The following is a 27,245-nucleotide window of genomic DNA, read 5'->3' as shown; positions in this document are numbered from 1 at the left end:
TCTAAAAAAAAGACAAATGAACTTATTTATAAAACAGAAACAGACTCACAGACATAGAAAACAAACTTACGGTTACCGGGGAGAAGGGGGCAGGAAGGGATAAATTGGGAGTTTGAGATTTACAGATACTAACTACTATGTATAAAAATAGGCAAACAATAAGTTTCTACGCATAGCACAGGGAACTGTATTCAATATCTTGTAGTAGCCTATAATGACAAAGAATATGAAAATGAGTATATGTATTGCATATGTATGACTGAAACATTATGCTATGCACCAGAAATTGACACAACATTGTAAACTGACTACACTTCAATTTAAAAAAAAAATAAAATCAGAGGCACTGCAGTTTTGGGTTAGATGGCTAAGGGAAAAATACCATCCACATTGAATCTTATTCTCAGCTTGTTTCTCTATACCCTGTTCCATTTACTCAAAACTGGTCATCACTCTTTGCTTAGTCTTTTATGACTGATCATTCATTTATCCTGTCTGCTGTCTTAGGATGGGCTCTTAAGGAGGCAGGCAAATGGAAGGAACCCTTTGGTCACTCCTAGTTTTTGATTTCCAAATATCAGGTTTTGCACACAATATCCTTGAAAGACGTGACATCGGAGAAGGCCATTGACATTGACATTCATGATATGATATTTTTGCTAATTTGTGGTTTTGTGCATGACCATTTCCAATACCCACTAAAACGTGTGCACTTAATGCCATTGGCAACACATTTCATCACATTCACTTACACAAGGACTGTATGCTTTAGAAACAGAAATAGGACTATTTCTTTAGCAATTATGAAATTAAAAAGAAGGCGAAGACTTAAATTGTCTTCATGGGGAAAATACCCAGCCAACCACAAGATGGATAGATTTATATAAAAAAATTTATATAAGAAAAGCCTACAGATAAGAAAAAATAATAATTCTTTGGTTAAAATGTCTGAGAAATGTTTTACTTACCTAAGTTGATTTTTTAAAGTAATTGCTCAGATAGACTCCCTGGGTGGCTTTACCGTGGTTAGGGGTTTAGTCCTCAGCTTTGTGGTTTGAAGAAATCAATATAATTACAGTTGATAAGGCTTCTGGAGTCATGTTAACCAGATGCATGAAAGACTCAAATATAAACTCATATATAAGCCATATATAAAGGTTGGAACATTTATGACTGTTACGGAGTGCTTACTTTAGTAACAATTATAATGAAAGCTTCTTCACCTTTTTACTATGACTTAGATATTTAAATTTCTTAGCACTTCATAGTCTGTGGGTATGCATTAATAGTTTGTATTAATAAAGCTGTGCTATGTTGAACAGAAAAAAATGAAAGATTCTCCACCTGGAGTGTATATATTGGCAAAGAACATAGATTTGGAGTCAAGTAACCATGAGCTTCTGTCTTGACCCCTTCTAGAACTATAACCTTAGGTCTTTTCATCTGTGATGCTGGGTTAATAGTATCAACTCATAACATTGATCTAGCAAAGCACTAAGCACAATGCCTGGCACATAATAAGCACACAGTTAACTGTCTGCTGTTATCATCATCATCATCTTCTTCCTTCTCTTGTTCCTCCTACTTATCATCATCACCACATATCAAACAAATCCTGTTCTCTGTGACCCAAAGTGCATTTCTTTCCACATCATCGTTCTGCCAGCAGGGGTTGGGTTGACTAGCCAGCACAATTCTCTCTAGAGGAAATCCTACACACAAAATCAAATTATAATCAGAAGGCAATTTGAATAGAATGCAATCAGATAAAGGGAAATCAACCTAATAATCTTAACATTTCTGGCTTCCAACTCTGGTTGCCTGATATATTTGTCTCCACAATGGAGAAATTCTGCTGTTCAGACCCAATGATTGGGTTAGTTTATTGACTGACTATTCCAATCACTTTAATTGTTCCTACTTGTTATTAATAAAGTGTGTTAGGAGGGCTCTGAGTATTGGGATCACCTGGGAGCTTATTTGAACTGCAGAATCTTAGCCCAATACCAGACCTGGTGAATTAGAATCTATGGTTTAGCCAAATTGCCCAGTGATTCAAATTCACAATCAAGTGGGAAAAGTATTCTCATAAGATATTCCTCAGTCTTTCTCATAGAGACCTCATCTCATCCATTATGTATAGACTCTTACTAGTTTCCCTCCCATAGGGTAACTTTAATCTCAAATAATCTTATTTCCAAGATATACAGCTTTACACTATATTTTTTCCCTCCATCACTATGCAAAAAAATAAATTTATGAAGCCTTTGTATAAAAGAGACTAAATAAGAAAACATTTTTTTCTCAGTCTTTGTTTAAAAATGTCTCTGTCACTCAAGCTCTGGATCTTGGCAGATGGCCTCATTTATATTTAAGGGGAGAGATAGTTTTATATACTTTGGCTCCAGTTATTAGAGTTTGCTTTTGTACATGGTAATTTTTTATTTTCTGTCACCTCTTTGAAGTCTTTCACTTCTTTTTTTTCATTTTGTTTCTCTGCTGTGATTTCTCAAACACTTGCAGAAATAAGCTCACTGTCAGTCAGCCTGACACTGACCAACTGGAAACCTGGCAATTGGTCTTGGAAATTCTTGGTCTTACAGTTTTTCCCAGTGGAACATGGATGCCTGTGTGTTGGCAATCACCAATCAGTGGGTATTCGATAAGCCACCAGTTCCTTTTTAAATCCACTTGGATTTAAAAGAAAGTTCTGCAATCATGGCCTATGATGAGTTTGGTCTCCAAAAAAGAATGTCCATGTCAAGGCTGTCTTTAAAATTCTGGAGCTCCCTGATAGGTTTATTCTTCATGGAGACATCTTCTCTAAACCCTTCACTTATTTACTCTTCTCCATGAAGTAATAGAGCTGGTAAAGCACCAGTCCATAAATACAGATATCTCCAGACTCTACCTCTCTGCTAAATTAAAACACAGGAATCTGTGTAAACAAATTGGAAACAAATTCTTCTTGGTCTTTGGTTTCATGGAACCAAAACACACACTATTGAAAAGTTTTTGTGTATTTGTGTTATATGTGCACATGTCTTTACCCTACACATTTAAATAGGATCCTGAAAAGTCATTTCTCCAGCATTTGCACCAGAGCTTTCTCCAAAATATCTTAGATTATTTTTCAGGTTCTGAATCACTTCTCTCATTATTGTAAGAAGTAGGAAGTAATTTTCTCTCATTTTACTAAGCCTTGTAGTTTAGAGAGGTAACAACATTTAAGTCTACCCTAAAAATCAATGATTAAACCAATTGTTATAATCAAGGTGTCTTAGGTTCTGAGCCATTGCTTCATTAAATAGCCCATATCATAGCAATTGGATGGCAAATTTAAAATTTACTAATTCATCATTTAAGAAAACCAGTGAGGGATTACTGATTTATTTTACAAGGCTTATCCTCCCTTTTAGCAGCTCCATTCAGTGACACAAACTCTTTTTCCTCGTGTTGTCAGAAGGACTAAGAAACAAAAAGCATTTTCAGCTCTAAGGATTTCAGCTCCATTCAGTGACACAAACTCTTTTTCCTCGTGTTGTCAGAAGGACTAAGAAACAAAAAGCATTTTCAGCTCTAAGGATTTCAAGGAGGGAAGCTGTAACTTAGTTATGCTGCATGTATTCAATTAGCTTGTGAAATCTTATCTCCTCTACCAGTAAAAAGGACTTAAAAATAAAACATTAAAATTCCCGAAGGAGCAAGAGGGTGTTTTTGGCAGCAGGGTGACTCAACTGAAAGAAAGCTTAGTAGCCCAAAATGGTACTTTTGTCATTTTGTTTTTCTTTTGAAGAGGTGCATTGAGCTCCAGAGGGAGGAACTGAACACACTTAGGTACAAAAGCTGCCAGGGGGACATCTCTTAATGGCGCTCAGGGCTGGAAGGTTGTGTGCCCCTTGTTCTTTCTCTGTACTTAACAACTAGCTTTGTAAGAACTAGATGAGAGTCTTTCTAGTCATAGATACCATTTTTTTCCTTCATGTTTCATCTGTCCCCTTATTTTCGTAGATTGTATCCTTTTTGATGACCTTGGCTTTGTTGATTTGCCACCTAAACCAAGTGATGACTCCTTTTTGTGGAGGGGAAGAACTCCAGTATCTCTATTAATTCTAAAATAATAAATATTTTGCTGTGACCTAATATGTGATTAACTCAGCACGACTGCTGACTCCGCATTTTTTGTCCAGTGGTAAATTGGTATTTTCCTAGTCAGAAAAATAGTCCAATCAGTTCTCTTAAGTTGACATGCAAGCCCTTCAGAGATCCAGTTTTTAATAACTCTTTTTTCTTTGCGGGTTGTTATACCTCATTGGGACCCTTGTGTCCCAGCCAATTCAGTCTACAGACCTTTCACATGACTCCCCTTCCCTTTCTGATTGTTGTGTTTTGCTGTTGTCATTTCCCACTATGGACATATCCTTCCTTTCCATTTCTGTGTTCCAAGTCTTACCTGCTTTGCAGACACCAGGCCAAACACCAGTTCCTAGGGCCAGGACGTTTCATAGTCTTTCAGTCTTCTCTGGTAGTCCCAGCTAGAAATGAACTCTCTTTTATTTTTATGGTATAAATTTATTCAAGACACCTCTACACATTATAAATCTGGTTTTCTTAGGTTGGTATTTTATTTGAGAAACACTGTCTTCAGGTCTCTCTACTTCATGATGGAAACATATTATATTTCTGTTCACCTTCTGTATAGAAGGCTCTGTCAAAAATACGAGAAAATTTATAGCTTCTGTTGGCCTTTTCAGAGACATCCACCTAGTTGACGAGAAGTTGCTCTGGATTGAGCTACAAGAGATCAATACAAATTCCAAATTTCTGGTGTTTGGACTGAAACTGAACTTTTATGTTACCTCAGGTCGCAGTCTGTTTGCCCTTCTAGCACCTGTATTTCTCAGCATTTCTCACATTTTGGCTTTTATATCCTTTCAAAATCTTACACAGAAAAGATTCTCAGAAAATGCTAGGTGAACTAAGGCTACAGCGTGACTTAGGGGTACACAGTATGTTAAAAAAAATAGAGTGGAACATTTGAAGTTTGAGAATTTACTATGAAAAAAAAATCTACTCTATGTTTATTTCTAGGGGGTCAAGTTAAAGGCTACTGGAGAGCAGGGCATTTCAGGTAGAAGACAAAATGTTCCAGAACATTATCTGATCAAAATATTTTCTACACATTTGAAAAATTGTAGACTGAATTGAAATTAACAGGTTTCTCTCCATGAGAATGCCATGTGCTAAAGGATTCACTCAAGTCAGCATCCATCAGAAAGCAGTCCTCAAGTATAGGGTGTTTTGATTGGAGGAGTGAGAGAGTCCCATTTGGATTCCTTTTATTTCTTTTTTTTTTTTTTCTCTCTGATTGCTGTGGATAGGACTTCCAAAACTATATTAGAGACAAGATGGTGTCTAAGATTCTAAAAGTGAGTGAGTCAGACCTCCCAGATACCTAGAGATTTTGATGCCCTGGGCTTGTGTCTCCATAGCTGGAAATTACTGTCTTGGCGCCTAGCAAGTGCCTGCAAATAGTAGGTGCTCATGGGTTGTTTTGTTTTGATTTTTTTTTTGCATTGGCTGTGATTTGCTATTTCTAAAGAAAGGGTCTCATATCTCTCATAGGTGCTGGAAGAGAAATAAAAGTTGAGAGCTACCAATTTAGAAGGTCTTCATCTGGTATAGGGGGATGCACACTAACTCCCCCAAGGTGGCATGACTTCTAAGTCCCAGAGCAAGATCTGGAATCCAGATCTCTCAGTTGCCCATCCCAGTACTGTTTGTTCAGCACCACACTTTCCAATTTATAGCTCTTCTCTGTCCTTTGTCCTCCCTGACAACTCCTACCACCTTTACTAAATAGGGGCATTTCCAAGTCCATGTTTGCAGGAAACTTTAGGACCACATGTTCCTTATATTACACTGGCCTGTCACATATAAGAGCAAACAGATGCCCTTGAACAATATCTAGGTACACTGAAGACATTTACACACTCTCAAATGTTGAATTGCAGCTATAACGGAATACCCACAAACAACAATCAGATAAGGGTTTATTGTTTACTCTTGTTTTCTTGTATTAATTCTCATAAGCTAACTCAGGCCACTCAATTCAGGGGGAGGTGCTGCCTAACGGTGGTTGTCATTTTGATGGTAAGGCGAGTAATTTCTTGGTGCCGAAGGAAATATCCAGGTCAGAGGGGCTAGAACATAATCCATGGCAAAGCACGAGTGAGTCACCAGGTGACTGCTGAGGCTGCTCTCGCTGGGGTCTCGTGAAGGTCACTCCCTGCTTGAGTGCTCTGTCTGGAGCCATAAAGTCTTTGGACACTGGCTTTTCTTACAAAGCCATCATTATTGTTGTGTTCCCCATTGGCACCTTTTTTCTGTGAGATGTAAACACTCTGGATGCTGAATGAATCCATCTTTTATTTCTTGCAAAGGAGTTTGATTAAACTGGTTTTATTTCAGAGCTTGCAGTAGAATTGCAAACTGCCTTTTTTTCCCCTAGATACAAGAATCCTGGGCACCTATTCTAAGGAGGCTTGGTGTAAAAAAAAAACAACAACATAGGGTTGAGAGGGTGTGTGTGTGTCTGTGTGTGTATAAGGAGGGGAAAGGTTAAGGATAAGAGTCAGCCAATCCCAATCTTCCTCTGCCCATACTTTACATGGCTCCTGCTGGTAATCAATAGAGATATATAATGTGAGCCCACAAATGTAATTTTAACTTTTTCAATAGCCATTAAAAAATAAAAAGAATCAGGTGAAATTAATTTTAGTAATAAATTGTATATAAGCCAATACATCCAAAACATTACCATGTCAACATGTGTTAATATAAAAAATGACCAATAAGCTATTTTACATGAATTTTTTTCACAATAAGTCTTAGAAGCCCACTGTAAATTTCATGCCCAAAACACATGAATTCGGACAACCCACGTTGCCGTGTAGGGTGTCCACCCTATTAGACAGCACGGCTATACAATACAGTTAAAAAACAAAAACTTCCTCATTTGGCATTAAGATGGTTCCTGATATGTCCTCTAGTCGTTTTTTTAACCTCCTGTGCTCCTGCACCCTCTATATCCTACCTCACCTGTTCACTTCTCATTTTCTGAACATGATATATAGACTTTCACCTTTTCATGTCTGCAGTGTCCTTTGCCTCCCTTTACTCCATCTGTGTCTTAAAACATGTCCCAGTCTGGGAGGCAGCCTCATACGGGTTTTCATGGGTTTTGATTGAGATTAAATTCCAACTTCATTACTTAGTGACTAGGTGAACTTAAGAACATTATTTAGCCACTTTGGACCTCATATTATCTATCTTTTTTTTTTAGATTTATTTATCCAAATTTTTTCAGGGGCGGGGGTCATTAGGTTTATTTATTTATTTATTTATTATTTTTGGTGAAAGTACCAGAGATTGAGCCAGGGACCTCGTGCATGCTAAGCACATGCTCTACCACTGAGCTCTACCCTCCCCCCTATATTACCTGCCTTTAAAACTGGAATAGGAGCTGTGGGTATGAGTGTGAGTGTGTGTGTCTGTGTATGTGATTGTCAGAGAGGGACAGAGAGAGAGAAAAAAAAAAAAAAGACAGAGAGAGAGAGAAACAGATGCAATGAATACAAAAGAAATAAAAAGAAAACATGTAGTGCAGTTTCTGACACAAGTGTAGTTAAAATTCCCTCCCTTTCCTAGTTGCTTTCCAAGTTGCATTTGCGAGTAGCACTTCATTCCCCATCTGCCAGCAGTGTCCAAGTGGACTTGGGTAAGCATCTCCCTCTTTTTATTCTGTAGTCTCTTCACCTGCAGTATCTTAGTCCCACCTTCAACAATCCTTGTTCAGTCTTTGCTCCCCAGTTACCATGGTCACATCCTTCTCTTCCCTCCTGCCAAAATGCTAGTGACAAAATGTACAGCTACTCCTTGGAAATGAGTAACTCTGATGCCAAGTGGAACAGCACAGGTGCCCTTCCACAGGGGCTGAGAGCCAATAAGCTACCGCTGAAATCTCTGCCGAGCGCAGGGTGACAGCACAGCCGGTCCTGTCCCCTGCTGTAACGGTCTCCTAGGCAACCAGTACACGCTACCATGGAGGAAATGGAAAGAAAAAACGGCAAAACCTACATCATTCCCACAGCTTTCGATATTTGTATTCATGTACTAAAAATATTGAAAATTTATGGATAACTGAGCATATGTTTTATTATTTCATGTCATGTTGGTTGTGGCCTCTGTCACATCTCTAATAGAATTGCTAGTGAATTACTGGTGATGGTGTTGTATGAGTGAAATTGGATATTTCTAGTGGAGTAAGTTTTATAGGTTTGTGAATAGCAGTCTTGCCCATCTTACATTAGATTTAATCCTGCATTTGATGTGTATTGACCTTTTATAAATGGTTTTTTAAATTTCCTTTCCTAATTGCTTGTTGCAGTTGAGTTCTGTACTTTGTATCCAGAAACCTTGCTAAATCGCCTTGTTAAATGTAATCGTTTCTATGTGGATTCTTTAGGGTTTCCTACATATTTATAATCAAATAATCTGCAAATAATGAGAGTTTTAATTCTCCATTTTCTTACAATTTGTATTTTTCTTGCTTTAATACTGGCTAGGACTTCTACCACAATGGTGAATACAGTGGAGATCGTGGACAGCCTTTTCTCATTCTCAAAATCTGGGGTAACATTCAAAATTCATCCTTAAGTATAATATATTCTATAGATTTTAAGTAGATCTTCTTCTATTCCCACTTTGCTAGAGGCGCTTTCTTAACAAATCAAATAGAGGTAGATTTTGTCCTACTCCAAATTTGCTAAGAGGGTTTTGAAAAACCACTAATGGGGATTTCAAATTATCAGATTTTATAAAATTTATTATTAAATGCTTCTTCTTTATTTATTGAAATAGTCATAAGATTTTTCTCCTTCATGTTGTGAACATAGTGGTTTAAATGGATTTTTTTCATTGATAAACCAATATGTCATTTCTGGAATGACCCCAACTGGTTATAATGCATTATATTTTATGAGTCATTGGATTTACTTTGCTACTATGTATTTTATTTAGGATTTTTTGTAGTAATGTTCGTGACAGAGTTGCTGATAGTTTTCTTTTTTATAATATCTCTGAAGATCAAGTCAATAAAGTTCCCTAAAATAAGCATGTATTGGTCTTTGACTCTGTCATCATGTCCATCCATCCATTTGTGCATCCATTTTCTGTCCATTTATCTATCCATTCATTCATTCCACAAACATTTATTGAGGGTCAGTATACTGTAGTGGTTAAAAGTACAGATTCTAGACCGAGTCTATGTTTGGACCCTTTAAAAAAAAAACTTATTGTGACTGTGTTAGTCATCTCTTGCTGTCTAACAAATGACCAGAAACTTAGCAGCTTAAAGCAAAACATTTATTATCTCATAGTTTCTATGGGCCAAGAATTTGGGAACAGCTGAGCTGGGTCCTCTGTTTCAGGGTCTCTCACAAGATGCAGAGTATTGGCCAAGTCAAGGGTCTTTGCTGAGGCTCACCTGGGACCACCTTGAAAGCAGATCCCTGGGAAGTTCATGTGATTGGTTGGCAGGATTCTGCTTCCAAGTTGATGTAATTAGTTGGCAGGATTCAGGGTCTTGCAGGTTGTTGGTCTGAGGACCTCAGTGCCTTGATGGCTGTAGGCTAGAGTCCGCCCTCAAGTTTCTTGCCATGTGGGCCTCTCCATTTTGCAGCTTACTCTGTCAAAGTCAAACATGGAGAGAATCAGGAGAGAGTGTGCCAGCGAGACCGAAGTTACAATATTAGGTAACATAGTCACCTTTTCCTGTACACTGTTGATCAGAAGCAATGCATAGCTCCTCCTCACACTCAAAATGAGGGATGTTAACCAGACATTCATACCAGGACTTATGGATAATTGAGGGTCATCTTAGAGTCAGTCCACCACAGTATGTTGGACAGATGATTTAACTTCTGTGTGCATGAGGATCTTCAGCTAGTAAATGAAAACAATAATAGGGTCATTAGGAATATTAGATCATTTAATATAAGTAACGCATCTAGGATAGTGCCTGATACATAGTACCACATTAATGTTAGATTCCAGTAATATGCTAAGTGCCAAGTACAGTTCCAGGTAAAATGGGGGACATAGCACTGAGTCACAGGAGCAAGTTCCCAACAGTCATGGTTTACAGTCTAGTGGAGAAAGGCAGAAAATAAACCTATAAATATATAATATAATATAAATGAGTATTGGTGGTATTGAGGAGTTACTATTTTATATAAAGCAATCAGAGTAGTTATTGGTGACATTTGAGTAGAACCCTGAACGAAGTGAAGGGTCTGAGACCATACGTTGGGATGTAGAAATATTCATGGTAGTTATTCACAGATGACAGTTTATTCCCAGGTAGCTTTTCCCTTATATGAAAAACATTACTCTATAGAATTGTTGCAGAAAATGTCTAAAATACTAAGAGTTCATGCTCAACAGGGACAGTAAAAATGTTGAACTGCAGTCCTGTAAGCCCCAAGCTGAGTGGTACCTGCATGTTTGTTATAATTTTGGTTGAGTTAAATCAGTTGCAACAAATAACAAGTGCTACTACAATGATATTAATAGAAGATTTGAAAGTACCTAGTCTCTTTTCTAAGCTATTTGTAATTCAATTAAGTAAACATTATGCAGTGATCCCAAAGCCTAATTGGTGTTTTCTTCCAGCCAACATTTTTGTTGTTTTTACCTGGTTCTAATCAGAATAGAGATGCAATTACCTCTTTTTATTCACTTGGTGTTTAATAAGTGAAATACGTTCTGTTACCAATAATCATCAGGACTTCCATTTTTAGTGATTATCTAGAATTCCACCACATACCAAAAGTGTTTGTTACTATTCTCTTGGGCAGCTAGGTTATTTTGTTTGCTTGTTTGTTTGCTACCGAAAAATTGGATGCTAGTAACACTCTTGAACTGATACCTTTTTCTTCCTTTAAATTGTTTTTAAAATAAATGATCAAGTGTAGATTATTTGGTCCAAGGCTCTGAACATTTTTAAGGAGTCCATTTATTTCAAACCACATTGATAGGGTACATTTTTTTAAATTGAAGTATAGTAAATTTACAATGTGTCAATTTCTGGTGAACAACATACTGTTTCAGTCATGCATGTATATTTACACAAATATTCATTTTCATATTTTTTCATTATAGATTACTATGAGATATCAAATATAGTTCCCTGTGCTACGTGGTATAAATTTATTTTTTTAATCTATTGTATATATAGTAGTTAATATTTGTAGTATTTTTGATAGCAGCACAAAACATCACCTTGTCCATAGATTTTATTATTGTGTTCTTTATTCCCATACACTTAACTTGCTAATAGGCTATAAAATTAAATAGCCAGGATTTGTCCCTTCAGACTATAAATGGAATTGTTACACTCAGTACTCTTTCTGCTAATTATATGAGTAACTGGGTATTTTTATGGCACATAGTAATTGTGAGTAATCTGAAGCCTGAATATTTGGACAGGCCCCCACTTCTATTACTTGATAGTGGTGTAGCCTTGGGCAGGGTGGTACACCTGCTTATTTAGTTTCTCAGTTTCCCCATCTGTAAAATGGAGAGAATAAGAACGCTCACCTTACAGGCTTTGTCTCAGTTAATCTATCAGAGTGTTATATGCATGATGGGGCTTCCGTAAATATCAGCTGTTATTACTATCATGTGTTCCTAGGTTATTAGTCAAACCAGACTTTGTTAAACCAAACTTGAAGAGATAGGAGTTTGCTTGAAACTTGAACAGCAGCTGGAAGTAGCTGGGCATCTGCCAGCCCTGCAGAGAGGCAATGTAGCAGAATGTACGACACAACAGGGCACCTATGGGCCAAATCATGTCTCCTGACTACGTTTGTTCATGCCACACAGTGCTGTTATTATTTGTAATTAGTTGCTAGCATTGAAAATGTTTGAAATTTCACATAAAATCCTAATTCATGGTTTCTCTTAAAAAGAGTTGAAAACATAAAGCAAACCAGGATGTTTTTCTTTATGGCAACCATCGGCTGGAGCAGAGTAGCCACTGCTTTCATTGGAAGAGGTACTCAAAAGGACCACGTGTTCCTCACGTGCCACATCCGCTTCACTCCCTGTTGCTTTCACCCTGCCCACTTCACTCACTTCCATTACCTCCCTGGCTTTTAGAGCTTTTAAGTTTGCCTCCACCAGCACAGTGGTTGAGATCTTGGCCTCTGAAGATGGTACCAAGTTGTACCCCTTGCTTCAGACTACTCACCAAAATCCAAATCACCTGGCTGGTGATTTCCCTCACTGGTTACAGCAGAGCTTCAAGCAGCAGAGTACCTCTCTCACCAGGTCCCATTATGAGAGGTAGCCTTGACCTTCAGCCCATAGATATGCTTTCCTCTGCTCTGTGAGAAGCATGAATTGAGAGAATGACAAGGAATAGTAGAACATCTAAGATGCTGCAGCAAAGCGTCTATGAGTTCTTCCTCCAAAGTTGAACGTGGTTACTTTGAAACAGTGGGGAACCCATACCAGTAGCGCTGAGCTTCTATTTTTATGCCTGGGAGAGTTTTTGAAGCCATTACTCCATGTTCTCCAGTCTTCAAATGCTTGATTCATACACAGTACAGATTGGAAATGGTAGAGATTGATTTTATGGAAGAGATGTGCATTTTACCGTGGCATAAGCTGACTGTAGAGTAGGACGAGAGGTCTGTAGACCAAAGCTAATTGGCTCTTTCAGGCTTCTGAGTGCTCGTCTTCAGGTTTCCACTGAGCTCTGCATTTCAACTGGCTCACATGTTGTAATTAATAGAGGACGGGACTATTGTACATTCACATGAAGCCTCCAACCTCGATCCACATCTCCTGGGGTCTAGTGAAAACAGTCTATCGTTGTTTCTTATTATATTTGGAGTTACTAACTGAGCAGTGTAGGCAGACAAAGAATAGCAGTGAAGAGCTTGGGACTGGGGTCCAGTAGACGGGAGTTTTTGCCTTGGCACTGCTGCTTATGATCTGTATGACTTGGGCTGGTGTATTTAAATTCTCTTTGACTCAGTTTTTCTCCCATGTAAAATGAGGTGACATTAGTACCTCCCTCATTGGAGCTGGGGTGGGGAGTATGCAAAATAATTATTAAACATTCAGGACGCAAATAAGTACTTCGTAAGTTGACTAGGATTTCCTGTCTGTATTCATTCATATCACGAGCACTTCTATACACAGTGGCGAACGCGAGTCACGTGGTTTTTGCCCTCATGGACTTGATAGTCTAGTTGCATTTATAGTGGCTTAAATATGTTTTTGTCCTGTAGCACAGCTGTTGAGAATTTGACTGTCTGGTTGTGAATCTCCACCTGACCTCTTACTCTCTCTAGAACATGAGGCACTTTATTCAACTTTCTTTGGCTCAGCTTCCTTATTTATTAAGTGCAATTAGTAAAAACACATACCTTCTAGTGTCTGGCAAAAATAATAAAAATAATGATAATAATAATAATGACTAGGAAGGGGAGAATAGCTAACACCTATCACATACATTCCATTTATTATTTAATCATATTCACTCCACGTTTTTAACATGAATGGACATGGTAACTTTTAGATGAATTAGTTTATTTAAACCACACAGTCACCTATAAGGTAGTTTCCATTATAAGTCCCATTTTACAGATGAGGAAACTAAGGCATAAAAAGAGATACACATGCCGGAAATATCAGTTGCTGTGGTTGGTATCATTAATAAAATAAAGGGCTTCTGTCGTGAGTGGCACATGTTAGGGCAGCTTGATTGCTCTTTGTGTAGAATCAATGTCAAAAGATTTCAGAAGGATAATTTTTTATGGAGATTTGTATTTGGGCAGCTGGTGATCATTGGTCCTGGTGCCCCTACTTACAAGTTTGAAATAAAAGGGGAATTTCAAAAAATAAAATAAAATGAATGGCTTTTCACATCACATTGTAAGATTCACAGCGTTGTTTTCAATTCCTTCTCAGTAATTCCACTGTGTCTATATACTTTATCAAGCTTTCTGTTGATGGAAATTTTGATTATGATTATGACAGGCACGTAAAGAGCAAGTACTGAAACCCATCTTCTTTTACCTGAGAGGTTGTCTGCCTGCTCGTGTTAGCTCTGAAATAAATTTCATATCCTTCTGTTCACTCGACAGATTTAACAAAAGATTTCAGAGAGGGAGGCTGTCAGGCTAACCCTGGAGACCAGAAGTGAGATTTTTGGACAATTCACATTGGCCGGTAAAGGGTTATGGTCACTAAGAGCTTAGATGAAGTGAATATTTTCAACCTGTGAATTTCTGACCTATTTGTGTGTAGACTCTACCTGTGAAGAAGAGCACAGGAGACAGCGTGTGGGGCTAAGATATCGTCTGATGGACCACACTTGCCAACTGAGACTGACATCCTCAGTTGATATGCTTTTAAATCACTGAGAAACTGACTGCCCGGGCCACTCTTTCTCCACTGTCAGGTCTGTGACCAGACACCACCTTCTCAGTGAAGCCCTCTTGTCTAGGTTATTTATAATTGCACCCCCTCTGTTTATCCTCAAACATGCCATGTTCCCTTCCCCTGCTTTATTTTCCTTTAGAGCATTTAGCTCTACCTACAGACTGCCTGTTTTACCTATTTGTTGTCTATTTCCCCACCAGTGGTTTACAGGAGCCTGCTCATTCTGGTTCCTGAGAGCAGACTTCTAAATATTCAGGAATTTTGCAAACTGGTTGTCAGATTGACCATAGTGGGAATATTTACACCGTGGAAATTGACAGATGCTACACATTAGGGACTTTTTTTTGAGAGTTGGTTTACCAGCACATGACTACCCTGCATAAAATGTAAGCTCCATGAGAGAACACATTTTTGTTTGTTTAATTCACTGCTGTGTCCTCACTAACTAGAAAGGTGTCTTAGACACAGGATTTTAAAAGTATTTGCTGGAAGAAGTATAGAATGAACATGTGGGTGAGTAAATAAACAAACAAACAAACAAACAGATGAAAGTCAGTTGGTGCCCCTCACGTGGATGTTAAGACCGACTGTCAGTCACATTGCTTGTCTTGGTGTGGTGACTGAGTGATTCACAACCCAGGCTTGGAGAACTTAGCTGTGAAGGGAATTTTACTAGATCCCAGTGCAGAACTCAGGCATGAAACTTGGAGACCAAATCTAAGTTGTGAGTTTCTCTCTTCTTGTCTCCAGTATTTGGCCTTGAGCTCGTGAAATATGTTTTACTTAGATCTAGTAAATCAAGTTTTTTATTGTTTAGTCACTAAAATGGAAAAGGATTAAAAATATGTAAACATAAACCTGTTAAGAAAATGTGTATGTGCTGTAGGAAGTTTAAACAATTTGGCTTACTTTTATTTCCCCAGCTCAGATTCATGTTTATAAGTCACTCTGAACAAGAATGATACCTACTTTTTTAGCTTCGTTGTTTATAATTGCATCACATGTAAGTTCTGTTATGCAATATTGCTGATTGCCAGGGACTGTATTATCTTGTGTTGTGAAGTCTGGGATTGACTTAATGTGCCCCTCTTTCTGAAAGACATTAAGAAATAAAGCATATTTCAGGGTTGAAAATAGTCTACCTAAAATATAATCAAGAATTTATTTTTCTTTGTTTTTCTCAGAATTCCCTTATTGGTTTCTTTGATGATTTTTGATGTCAAAATGGGTAGTTAGATTTGAAACATCAATCCCTTCTTGGCATAACTTTAACAAAGACGGACCTGAGTCTGGAAAGACTTGAGTTTTGAGAAGAAAAACATTCCAAGTTTAAAGAATTATGAAAGATGTGGGAAGAGGATAAGTTGAATTTAACAATTTCTTAGAATGGAGGCAATTCTTAAAGCTTAGATAAGGTGATGTGAGGACAATGAAAATAATTTTTTTTTTACAAAGTGGTACCTGTATGAATCTGTTCTTGAAAGTGAAAGTATAGCTGAAGACATAGTTCCATTGGTTAAGCCTCATCTGTGATTAAACAAAGTTGGAATTTCCAAAGGCCATCTTTAACTTGACGTTATAGAGGCTGATAATGCCATTTTATAAGAAGTCCTGAGGGGCTGTCATCAGAGCAAAAATAACTTCCATTTTATTCAGGCATAATATATGATCTGTACTCTGCTAAGGACTTTTCATGCATCCCATTCTGGTCTTAAACATTACTGTGAGGTAGCGTGTACCCCTGCAGTAGTAGTACCCTGTGTTTGCAGGTGTGGAGTCTGTGAAGCCGACTAGTTCATCAGTTTCTCTGAGGTCGTGCAGGTGGTGAATGGTAGAAATAGAATGAGGAGGAGGAAAGGAAAAAGAATGACAAAAAGAAAGAGGAGAAGAGGAAAATAAGAAGGCAGCAAACTCATATCACATTTGGCTGTGTGTCAGGTACTGTTCTAAGCACCTTATATAGCAGTAAAGATGAACTCATCTGATTTTCACGGCAAGCCTGTGAGATAGATGCTATTGTTATTATCCCCAGTTTACAGCTGAGAAAACAGAAGCACACAAAGGTTAGGTACCTTATCCAGGAACACATAGCACAACTGTTGGAGCTGGGATTTGAAGGCAGGAAATCAGGCAGGTCTGGAATCCATGATTTTAACTATTCTGATACATATATATGTATATATATCATATATATATATATTCCTTTTCATATTCTTTTTCATTATAGGCTACTACAAGATATTGAACATAGTTTCCTGTGCTATACAGTAGGAACTTGTTGTTTATCTGTTTTATGTATAGTAGCTATTATCTGTGACTCCCCAAATCCTGCTTTATCCCTTCCCACCCTCTTCCCACTCTGGTAACCATAAGTTTGTTTTCTATGTCTATGAGTCTGTTTCTGTTTTATAAATAAATTCATTTGTCTCATTTTTTAAAGATTCCACATATAAGTGATATCATATGGTATTTTTCTTTCTCTTTCTGGCTTCACTTAATATAATGATCTCCAGGCCCATCCATGTTGCAGCAAATGGCATTATTTTATACTTTTTAATGGCTGAGTAGTATTCCATTGTATATATACACCACGATTTCTTTATCCAGTCAACTATTGATGCTATACTATCTCTTGATTGACCTGTCCCACACCAGAGCTCCTGGTTTAAACTATTGGCCTACTGGGATATTGGTTCGTTCTTGTGGACCTTAATACCTTGCTTTTCAGATCTTGCAAATTTTGCCACTTGCTTTGACTTGACATGGCCTTTCTAACCACTGTGTGCTGATGATGGATTTGACTGCGATTGCCAACTCTGTTTTATTGAATAAGAGTGCAGTTCTGTGAATTGTCTGGAATTCCTTCACTTTCTGAAAGGCTGCTTGTACTTCCTTATCTTTATTCCACCCTCTTATTCTAATCTTCATCTTAGGTTGATTAAGCAAAGAACAGTAAAGGTTAAGAGAGTGATGACTTGTAAATGAGGTACATTAACAAAAAAAAAGAAAAAAGCACCACCTGAAAGATTTCCTTCTTTTTGATCAAGACAGCAATATAACCGTTAAATGGATTCTCTTTGAAAAAAAAATTTCCATCTTTGTTTTATCATCCTGCTTCAAAGAATAGAGAAGGGAATGAACACCCACTTCAGACGCAGAGTGAGGATGGTTGCTGAGCCCACCTTGTAGAATAATCTGAATTTACGACGAGGTCTGCTTTCTAACGTTCTAAATATGCCTTAGAGCAGCTGGCTATCTGCAAAAGTACTTGGCTGGTAAAAAGAAATACACTGGAACTTTGTTTATTTCATGGGACACTAAAAGCAATCACCCCAAGAACCCTGGACTTCTTAGTACACATGCCAGAGACAGGGATGCGGCATCGTGGTGATAGGTTTAGATTTAAGGCTCCATCTGCCGCCTGCTCTGGTGAACTTCCTGGACCTCAGTTTCCTTGCTTGTAAAAGGTTTTTGTAAGGCTGTATTCTGAGTTGGATCATTATTCAAAGTTTCTCCACTTCTAAAATCTTTACCTATTAAAAAACTTCACTCACCTAGTCGCCCACTCTCACCCAGCTCTGCTCTGACGTTGTTAGTCCCGCCACTTCACTTGGTCCTCTCCTTTCTATGATTAGACCCTTCTTGACATCACGTTTTGTCTTAGCCAGTTTCTACTTCCCTCATTGCTGTTTCTACTTCCCCTCTTAGACTTTCTCTGAAGGTAGTGGTTGTAACTCATACTTCTCTGGAATCGCCCACAGCTTGTAAAATGATGCCAATTATGTACGAAATAGCTGCTAAATGACATTGAAGATGATGGAGTAGTGAATTAAAACATTTAACACTGTTCTCACAAGTTCTGGATGATTTACTTTTGTGAAAACAGAAACAAAGTAATGCAAACAAATGAACCAAAAGAGTCTAAAAATAAATAAGTAAAAAGCGGTCTCTTAAACCTAATTGTTGATGTTGGACAGGCCCTTTTATGAAGCTGTTCTAATGGATATTTTTATTAGTACATATTAAAGTTATTAAACACAGGAATGCTTAAAATGATGCATTGTAGCCTTGTGAAATGGCTTTGATGGGGTAACACATTATGGGTTATTAGCAAAAAAAAAAAAAAAAAAAGTAATGCTGCTCTGGCAGAAGAGTAAGTACTCCAGATCTCAGCATCATATTTGCAGATGATTTGAGTATTGAAACATCTGCACAGTGTATTTCTTCACATTTAATACTTTCAATCTGTATGACAGTCAAGGCAAAGAAAAACAGACAACAGAGCCTGAGACCTGTTAAAAATGTTTGGCAATGCATATATTAAGGAGAGGATATTGAATGAATAGTTCATTGATCTATTTTAAAAATGTAAGCCAGCTTGATCGCTGTATATTCACACTAGCCTGTTCTTGGCTGGAATGGACCAAAGGTGTTCTTAACGCATCCCAGGACAGGTGTAGAGGGGACAGATGGTGATGAGCTCATCATCTGAGACCTCCAGCATCCTCAGAATTGAACCTCTTGATAGACTCCTACACTGGCCTTGCATTTGTGAATCTAAACCAGTGTTCGTGGAAGTGGCCCCAAACAAACTCATCCTTAAAGTGGGACATAAATCTAAGTGTCCCCATGGCATTTTCAGCCACTCAAACCTTGAGGTTGTTTCCTGATCCTTTCTTCCACCATGTTTCTTTTCTAGCTAATACATCCTACACCGAAAAAAGGAATATAGGGCAAAAAGAAACCCTCGGAGTCCTCCCTCCTTTTTTTTTTTTTTAATCCCCTCACATTTGTTCCTCCTAAGTCTCCTAATAAGTGCCTTTCACATGGGTACGTCTAAAAGAGGTGGCACTGATGCTTAGCACATTCAGAAATCTTCACCTTCAAGAGTGGGACAAGTCATGAGTTAATTTTCTCATTGGTTTAAATCAGAGTATAGAGGAGTACTCCTGCTGGTAACAAGAGCTAAATTTACTACTACAGAGAAGTAGAGACGCCCCATGTTCTTGAAAATTATATGGTATAGGTTGCATGCAAATTAGACCTCCTTTTCCATGAGAATGTTTCCTCTTGTTTCGTAATTCAGATGTTTCAATCCTTCAGATCCCATGGTGAACTGAGAGCAACAAAAGATTGTTTACAATCCTCTTGTTCTAGGAGAAATCCACTTCCCGCATTTGAAAGTCAGGGACCAGTAGTAACGGGAGCATGACATTTCTCTAGCACTCTTGTATTCTGGTAAATCATTTGAAGGAAATACAGTAAGAACCACAAAAGAGAAACATTCATATCTTTGTGTGGGAGATAAGAACTTGGTTAGTCAGGACTTGGGGAGAACAGTGCTGCCAAGTACCCGAAGTAGAATTTTCTAGCTGTCCTTTCCGTAAGACCTATAAGAGAAGGGAAAAGCATTGTGATTTATAATAGGATTGCTTTTGGGAGTCACCCACCCTTCAAGCTAATGATAATAACTATTGTTTTTTGAAGATTTACTCTTTCCCTGGCAGATAGTATATATTGGTTGATATGATTTTTGTAACATGCCTATAAGAGCGCTTTTATGGTTTTTACTATTTCACAAATGAAGACCCTGACAGTAGTCAGTTGACTGGCACAGAGTCTCCCACAGAGGTAGTAAGTAGCTGTACTGGGATCTGAACTGTCTGCAGGGTCAGCCTCACTGGTATGTGGTCTGGGCAGTCACACAGGGCCACAGGCTCAGAAGGGTTTAAGGCTCTGCTGTAGGCATCTTAAAATTTGAAATTTTTTAAAATAAGGTGTCCTGAGTTTTCATTTTGCACTGAGCCCTTCAAATCATGTGGCCCGTCACGTCTCTCTGGTGATAAAAGTTCCTTCCATTTCATCTCACCTCTCCCAGAGATGACTTTTCCCTTGCAAAAACAGTCCCAGCAGGGCTAATCGCTACCTGTTCCTTACCAGCTCAGTGACATTGTGGTCTGGTGTCGGCTGCCTGCCCCACGCAGGTAGATTTGCTGTCTGAATTTATGATTGAAACTTTGACATGCCAGATACCTGAAAGGCCACTTGTAGCTTCTGGTTACTAAAGTGCCAGATAGCGGGAAACAAAATTGTTTCATTTATTTTACCAACCCCTCTTTGGTTTTTCATTTCTTCTAAACATATTAGATTTTAATTTTATTTCTACACACGGAGGTACTTTCCTTCTCCATCGTGTTCTAGTATGTTTCTAATCTATTTGGGGCTTATCTAAAATGCATTGATTTTCAAAAAATGATACGGCTAAGATATTTTATTATTAATAATGAACATCTACATAGTGTTGAGCATGCGATTTGAAACGATTTTTTTTCTATTAAATTTTTCACAGTCTAAACTAAGAAGATTAGCTTTGAAGTCGGGGGTTGACTGACATAATGACATTTTTGTTTTCTCATTTCTTTTGGTTTCTCTTCATACATTCAACATTTAATTTTCTAACTTAAGAGTCGAAGACACGGTGTGGTATATTTTGACATTGACTTTTTATCAAACCCTGCAAGAAATGTTTGTTTCAAGCCATATTTATGACAGATACCATCAGTGTTTTGAATTGTGACAGTTTCTTTTCGTTAATAATACATATCCCCTCCCTTTCATCCTAAAGTCTCCTCTGTTACCATCACATATTGTCAAAGCTTTGGGGAATATTAGAAATCATCCTGTCCAGGCCCTTTGCTTCATGGGTGAAGAAATGCACGTCCAGAGAGGCACATAAGACTTGTTTAAGGTTGCACAGCCAAATAGTGGTGGAGCAAAGACCACCACACACATTCCTCTGAATTTAAGTCTGGTTTATTACACTGCACAAATCTCTTTTGAGGCCTAAAATCTCTAAGATTTCTTTTTTAATTTTCTGTCCATGATAAATATTTATATAGCCTTAAGCCTCGAGTTAAAGTTTATCTTACCAAGGCCCTATGAATATGAAAATCAGAAATCTGGAGGGAAATGTTAGCTTTTCAGTTAAAGGGCAACAGTGTTTTTGAAATTCTCAATGTTAATGTCAGAAAAAAAAATTCCCCTTTCCCAATTAAAATTCTCCTAGCAAACAACGCCTTTGGATTGTTTTGGTAACTTTATAACCCTGTAACATATTTTATAAAAACAAATTGCCTAGCAAAGATGTTGGTAAAACTCATGTCCAATTAAGTATACTGTGAAAAAAAAATGCAGTCAAATCTGGTTTTGGAATTAGAAATACCAGCAAGACGGCCCTGTTGAAAGGAGCTTTTTTCTCACCAGGGTCCTGGGTTTTTGGTTGCCTGGGAAAAAAATAATTTCCAGTAAAGGCAAATTGTCCATTCCATGCAAATGACAGCAGGTCTGATGAGGATCCTTGGAAACATGGTGATTGACTCCAAATTGCTGTATTATTAGTATCAACATATTTTCTTCTTAAATCTATCCAATCAGATTATGCTCTAAGGATGGGATATAATTATGCTGACCAGGCTGGATAACTTATAGCAGCCAATTACAAGACGTTTACAAGATAATTTGTTTCTGATATGGTTTGGAAATGAGATTTAATTCAATATTTGTTAAGAAAGAAGCAGCACAGAATCTTTTAAAAAGATATCATTTTTTTCTGTTTCTGCAGAATTCATTTGCCTAGCATTTGTAGGTTCACTTCCATTCTACAAGGGACCTTTTAATCTTTTTTTTAAATTGCAGTATAGTTGATTTAAAATGTGGTGTTAGTTTCTGGTGTACAGCACGGTGATTCAGTTATACATATATATTTATATATTTTTTTCATTATAGGTTATTACAAGTTACTGAATATAATTCCCTATGCTATATAGTTAAGACCTTGTTTATTCTGTATGTAGTAGTTTATATCTGCTAATCCCGAACTCCCAATTTATCCCTCCCCCCGCCCAGACTTTTTAATCTTATGTAAAGATACTGCCCATCAAGGAGTAATGTTTTTATTCCTTATCCTTCTGTCCCTCTCCAGAGAATAAAAACAGTCAGTCCTTAGGAAATGAACACCATAGACATGGAACAGAGAGCTAATATTCAGACACTGGTCATCCTTTTACATTCCTCACAGTATGAAATCATTATTCTTTTGTTTTGGTTTTTCAATTTTTTTTATCATGTACTTCTTTATTGATGTACAGTCAATTACAGTGTGTCAATCTCTGGTGTACAGCACAATGTCCTAGTCATGCATATACATACATATATTCATTTGCATATTTTTTCCATTAAAAGTTACTACAAGATATTGAACATAGTTCCCTATGCTATACAAAAGAAACTATTTTTTAAATTTTATTTTTATATATAGTGGCTAACATTTGTAATTCTCAGACTCCCAAATTTATCCCCTCCTGCTCCTCGGTAACCATTAAGATTGTTAGTACTAAGTCTGCGAGTCTGTTTTATAGATGAGTTCATAGTGTCCTTTTCTTTTTTTCTTTTCTTAGATTCCACATATGAGTGAAATCATATGGTATTGTTCTTTCTCTTTCTGGCTTACTTCACTTAGAATGATGATCTCTAGCCTACACAAGTATTTCTCCAGTGAAGACACACGCATGGCCAATAGACATATGAAAAAATGCTCAATATCATTAATTATCAGAGAAATGCAAATCAAAACTACAACTAGAACTGAAAAATTATGCTCTACACTGGAATTTGACACAACATTATAAAATGACTATAACTCAATAAAAAAATGTTTAAAAAAAAAAAACTACAATTAGGCATCACCTCACACCAGTCAGAATGGCCATCATTCAAAAGTCCATGAATGATAAATGCTGGAGAGGGTGTGGAGAAAAGGGAACCCTCCTACACTGCTGGTGGGAATGTAGTTTGGTGCAGCTATTATGGAAAACAGTATGGAGATTCCTCAAAAGACTAAAAATAGACTTACAATATGATGCAACAATTCCGCTTCTGGGTATATATCCAGAGGGAACTCTAATTCAAAAAGATACATGCACCCCAATATTCATAGCAGCACTATATGCAATAGCCAAGACATGGAAGCAACCTAAATGTCCATCAATAGATGACTGGATAAACAAGTTGTGGTATATTTATACAATGAAATACTACTCAGCTATAAAAAAGAATAAAATAATGTCATTTGCAGCAAAGTGGATGGACCTAGAGATAATCATTCTAAGTGAAGAAATCATTATTCTTAATTAATTTTCCTCTCCATTCACCACCACCCCTAACAAACATCTAGACAGTTCCTTCAGTGTTGCCAGTCAGCCAGTGGGAGGCAGCCTGGGCAGGCAGACAGCTCTAGATACGAACTTTCACTCTGCTACTTGCTTGCTAAGATTTTGCCCAAGTTAGTTAACCTCACTGAGCCTCAGTAACTTCTTTGAAATGGAGATGATAACAATACTAGAGTAGCTCCTAAGTTGGTTCCCATATACAGATGGGTTATTGCATAATGTACAAAATGACAAGGGAACAAGATACTTCTAGAACTAAGATTCATAACTTTTAATGACCTTTCTGCCAGCCGTCCAGTCTGGTGGCTGTATTTCAGCATAGGCAGGGAGATGAGGGACACAAGCAGGTTTTTTAACCCTGTGAAATGTTTGGCATTGCTATCTGAAAAAAAAAAAAAAAATGCCTGTGGACCCCAATAAATTACAGTCCACTGGCCATGTTCAAAATCTGGCAGAACTTTTTTTCTATTTAATCCCTTGATTTTCTCCTGGGCCAGGTGTGTTTGGTGACCAGGGATGTTTGTGCTCAAGAGATTCAGTTGATTAAGTTGAATTAAAATGTTTCAAAATTCCATAGCCATTTGTATAGCATTCAAGGCAAAATCATGTGGAATACATCCTAAGTGTAAAACTTTGTGGACCTTCCTCCAGACCACACTGTGTGGCTTTCTATTTGAGGTGACACCGTGGAACCACTGGGTGTGTCCATTTATGGACCATACCTTGGCCTCAACTTCACAGACTGGTTCACATTCCTAGAAACTTCAGCCTGCCTGGATACCCAGACATGTACATTCGAGACATGTATGTGTTCGTAGGTGGTTAGAAACTTATTTCAAGGTGACAGTAAACATGTTTATATACAATTCAACTTTCATGTTGTAAGTATCATCAATTAAGCAGTCTCTTCAGGGGAAGGTACTTTGGAGGAACCCTAGTATTGACTTCCTAAGATAGCTGTGAAGATCGCATGAGTTAATGTGTACATGTCAATACAGAGACAGCCTGTGATACTGAGTCGACCAACATTTCCCTTCTTCCTGAATATTACACTAGTCTATCTAAAGCCACTTGCGAGTCTACCTAAAGCCATAATGGTCTTTCTTAAGAAGAGAGGAGAGTTTCTTCATTTGAACAGATACGGCCAGCTGAAGAGAAGATGGATGTGCATTTATTTAGGAGTTGATATTCTCTGGGTACTAAAGCACCAGTTATCATCCGGGGGTGATCTTGCCCCTCAGGGAATGTTTGACAATCTCTAGACACTTTTTTAAATTGTCATTACTGGTTTCTCATGAGTAGGAGCCAGGGATGCCATTAAACATCCTACAGTGCGCAGGACAGTCTCCCACAACAAAATACTATTCAGCCCCAAATGTCTGTTGTGGCATGGTTAAAAAACCTGGCACAAATGCAACTGGTTTTGATTGATGGTTCTCACAAACACTGGGTGAATTCTGTTGTTATCCTCGTTTTATAGAAGCAGACATTTTAGCTATGAGAAGTCAGGAGGTTGTCCGAGATCCCAGAACTCGTAGGGGAGCACGGATTTGGATTCTTCTAGAACCCTGGCTCTTCATCCCTGCCGTCTAAGGGCAAAGTCAGGATTAGAACCCCTTTCTCAGCTTCTGCTGCACAGCGTTGCCTTTTGGTTGAATTAGTATTAAGTTGAATGATGATAAAATTTGCTGTATAAAGAGTGAATGAGTTTTTTTTTATTTTTTTAAAGCAAAGAAAAGCATTCTCATATTTTGTAATTGTGGATCTGAGGTGCCATTGAAATTGTTTTCATTAGAGGTGCACCAGTGGCAAGGTTTGCTGACCTTGCTGGTGTCAGACAGATGGAATCTTTTGTTACGGTTCTCTCTGTTTTTAAGTTCCTCTTGCTATTCAGTGGTAATGTATCTGTTAAAGCAGATTTATTGTTCTGTCCTTTTAGGAAAGCATATTCACACTCTGGCTTTGCTTTTTGAGGCTTATACACATTATCACTAAAGTACATTATCATTTTTTATCTCGTGTCAGGGAGGATTTTATCATCCTCCGTGTTAGATGGTGTGCCCCAGGGAGGGAAGGGATTAGGGCTCCTCAGAGCCAACAGGACTGACTTTGTTCCACTGTTTTTCCCATCAATCAACAAGAAATAAGGGAAAATAGAAACTCATCAGTTGCTATTTGCAAAAGTGTTTACCTTCCCCGATTATTTTGGTCTCTTGTTGACATGAGCACTGACCACTTTTTGCCATAGTTGATAATTTATTTTATATGAGGTGATATTTTCAACAACCACTATAGAATGCTCTGAATCACTCTGAACCCTATTTGGATAAAAATAAATGCTCTCCTTTTCTCTCACGAGTGTTTTCTTTTGCCCACGGAAGTTATGATTAGCTTTGATCTTTCCCCAAACCCACTATATGAACCCCTGATAAATGTTTGAACAAAATGTAAGAAATATCATAAACAAGGAAAAATTCCACAGAAATAAAAGAAAGTGTGGTCTACCTCTATCCTTCCAAGGATGATCCATCAATCTTGGGTTCTCTGAAGAGTAGGATTTTTATAAGATGAATTTTTATATAAATAGAAAAGAAAGAGAACCATAAAAAGGTAGCCTCTTAATAAATTCATTAAGAAGCAAAAGAGACCCAACTCATTCTCTCATTTACATAAAGATGAAGATCACCAACATGAATTAAAAGCTGAAATTAAGAAGAGAAGTGGGGACAGGTGACACTGACCATGTTTTAACAGTTATCATAAAGTCCAAGTGAAGGTAGGCATGCTATCCTGTAGACATACCAGAAAAACTAGAAGAAGACATTTATCTTAGAACTTTAAACTTTTGTCTCATCATTGAACCACCACACTGCCCACGCAGTATATTGTGAGCTACTCTTTCATCTTGTCATGGTCTTGAGAGTAACACAGTTATGCTATATGTGTGTGTGTGTGTGTGTGTGTGTGTGTGATTAGAAAAACACATTTACACATAGTATGTTTTAAATGGTGGTTAGAAGCAAACTTTTGGAAATCTCATCTTGCTGTTTCTTCATAAATTATTATATGAAGAACTTTAAATAACAGAAGGGATATTGGCCTGACCTCTCTGCAGGGCCCAGGTAAAAGCCAACTGCCCTGGGCATTACTTAAACTGAAATCTTCTAGGGGCTGGAACACTCAACATGGGTCACCATGTGGTGGGTCACTGACTTTGCCCGTCAGCCAGGAGCTCAGCCAAAGCAACTGACTAAAGTAACAATACAATACACATCCTGTGCCTGTGACCCAAGCTCCTCAAGGGTGGCAGCTGGATTCTACAAGGGAGTGCCCAAAAGCAAGTGTTTCCAGAGGGAGGAAACAGAAGATGCCTGCCTTTTTACTGAACTCTTTAAAGGCAGGCCACTTCATAGATCACTGCTTATTCTACGTGTTGACTGTCCTTAGTTCTCATGCTTGCCCTGGGTCACAGAATCACACAGAGAGGTAAAGGGGGGCTGG

At 37.9% G+C, this 27,245-nt stretch overlaps 1 protein-coding gene and 1 non-coding gene across 3 annotated transcripts in view; both read left to right on the top strand.

Moving 5' to 3' along the window:
* The window catches only part of PRKG1 (protein kinase cGMP-dependent 1), a 1,104,481-nt gene that overhangs the window by 331,019 nt on the left and 746,217 nt on the right, over positions 1–27,245 (top strand). The window lies entirely within an intron of this gene.
* LOC116156140 (U11 spliceosomal RNA) lies at positions 13,794–13,937 on the top strand. The gene has a single exon (XR_004139994.1). It is a non-coding gene; the product is annotated as a U11 spliceosomal RNA (small nuclear RNA).

Source organism: Camelus dromedarius, chromosome 8 (assembly GCF_036321535.1).
Source record: "Camelus dromedarius isolate mCamDro1 chromosome 8, mCamDro1.pat, whole genome shotgun sequence".
Classification (NCBI taxonomy): Eukaryota; Metazoa; Chordata; class Mammalia; order Artiodactyla; family Camelidae; genus Camelus; species Camelus dromedarius.
The sequence above is the reverse complement of the archived record's forward strand: the minus strand, read 5'-3'. Positions and strand labels throughout refer to the sequence as shown.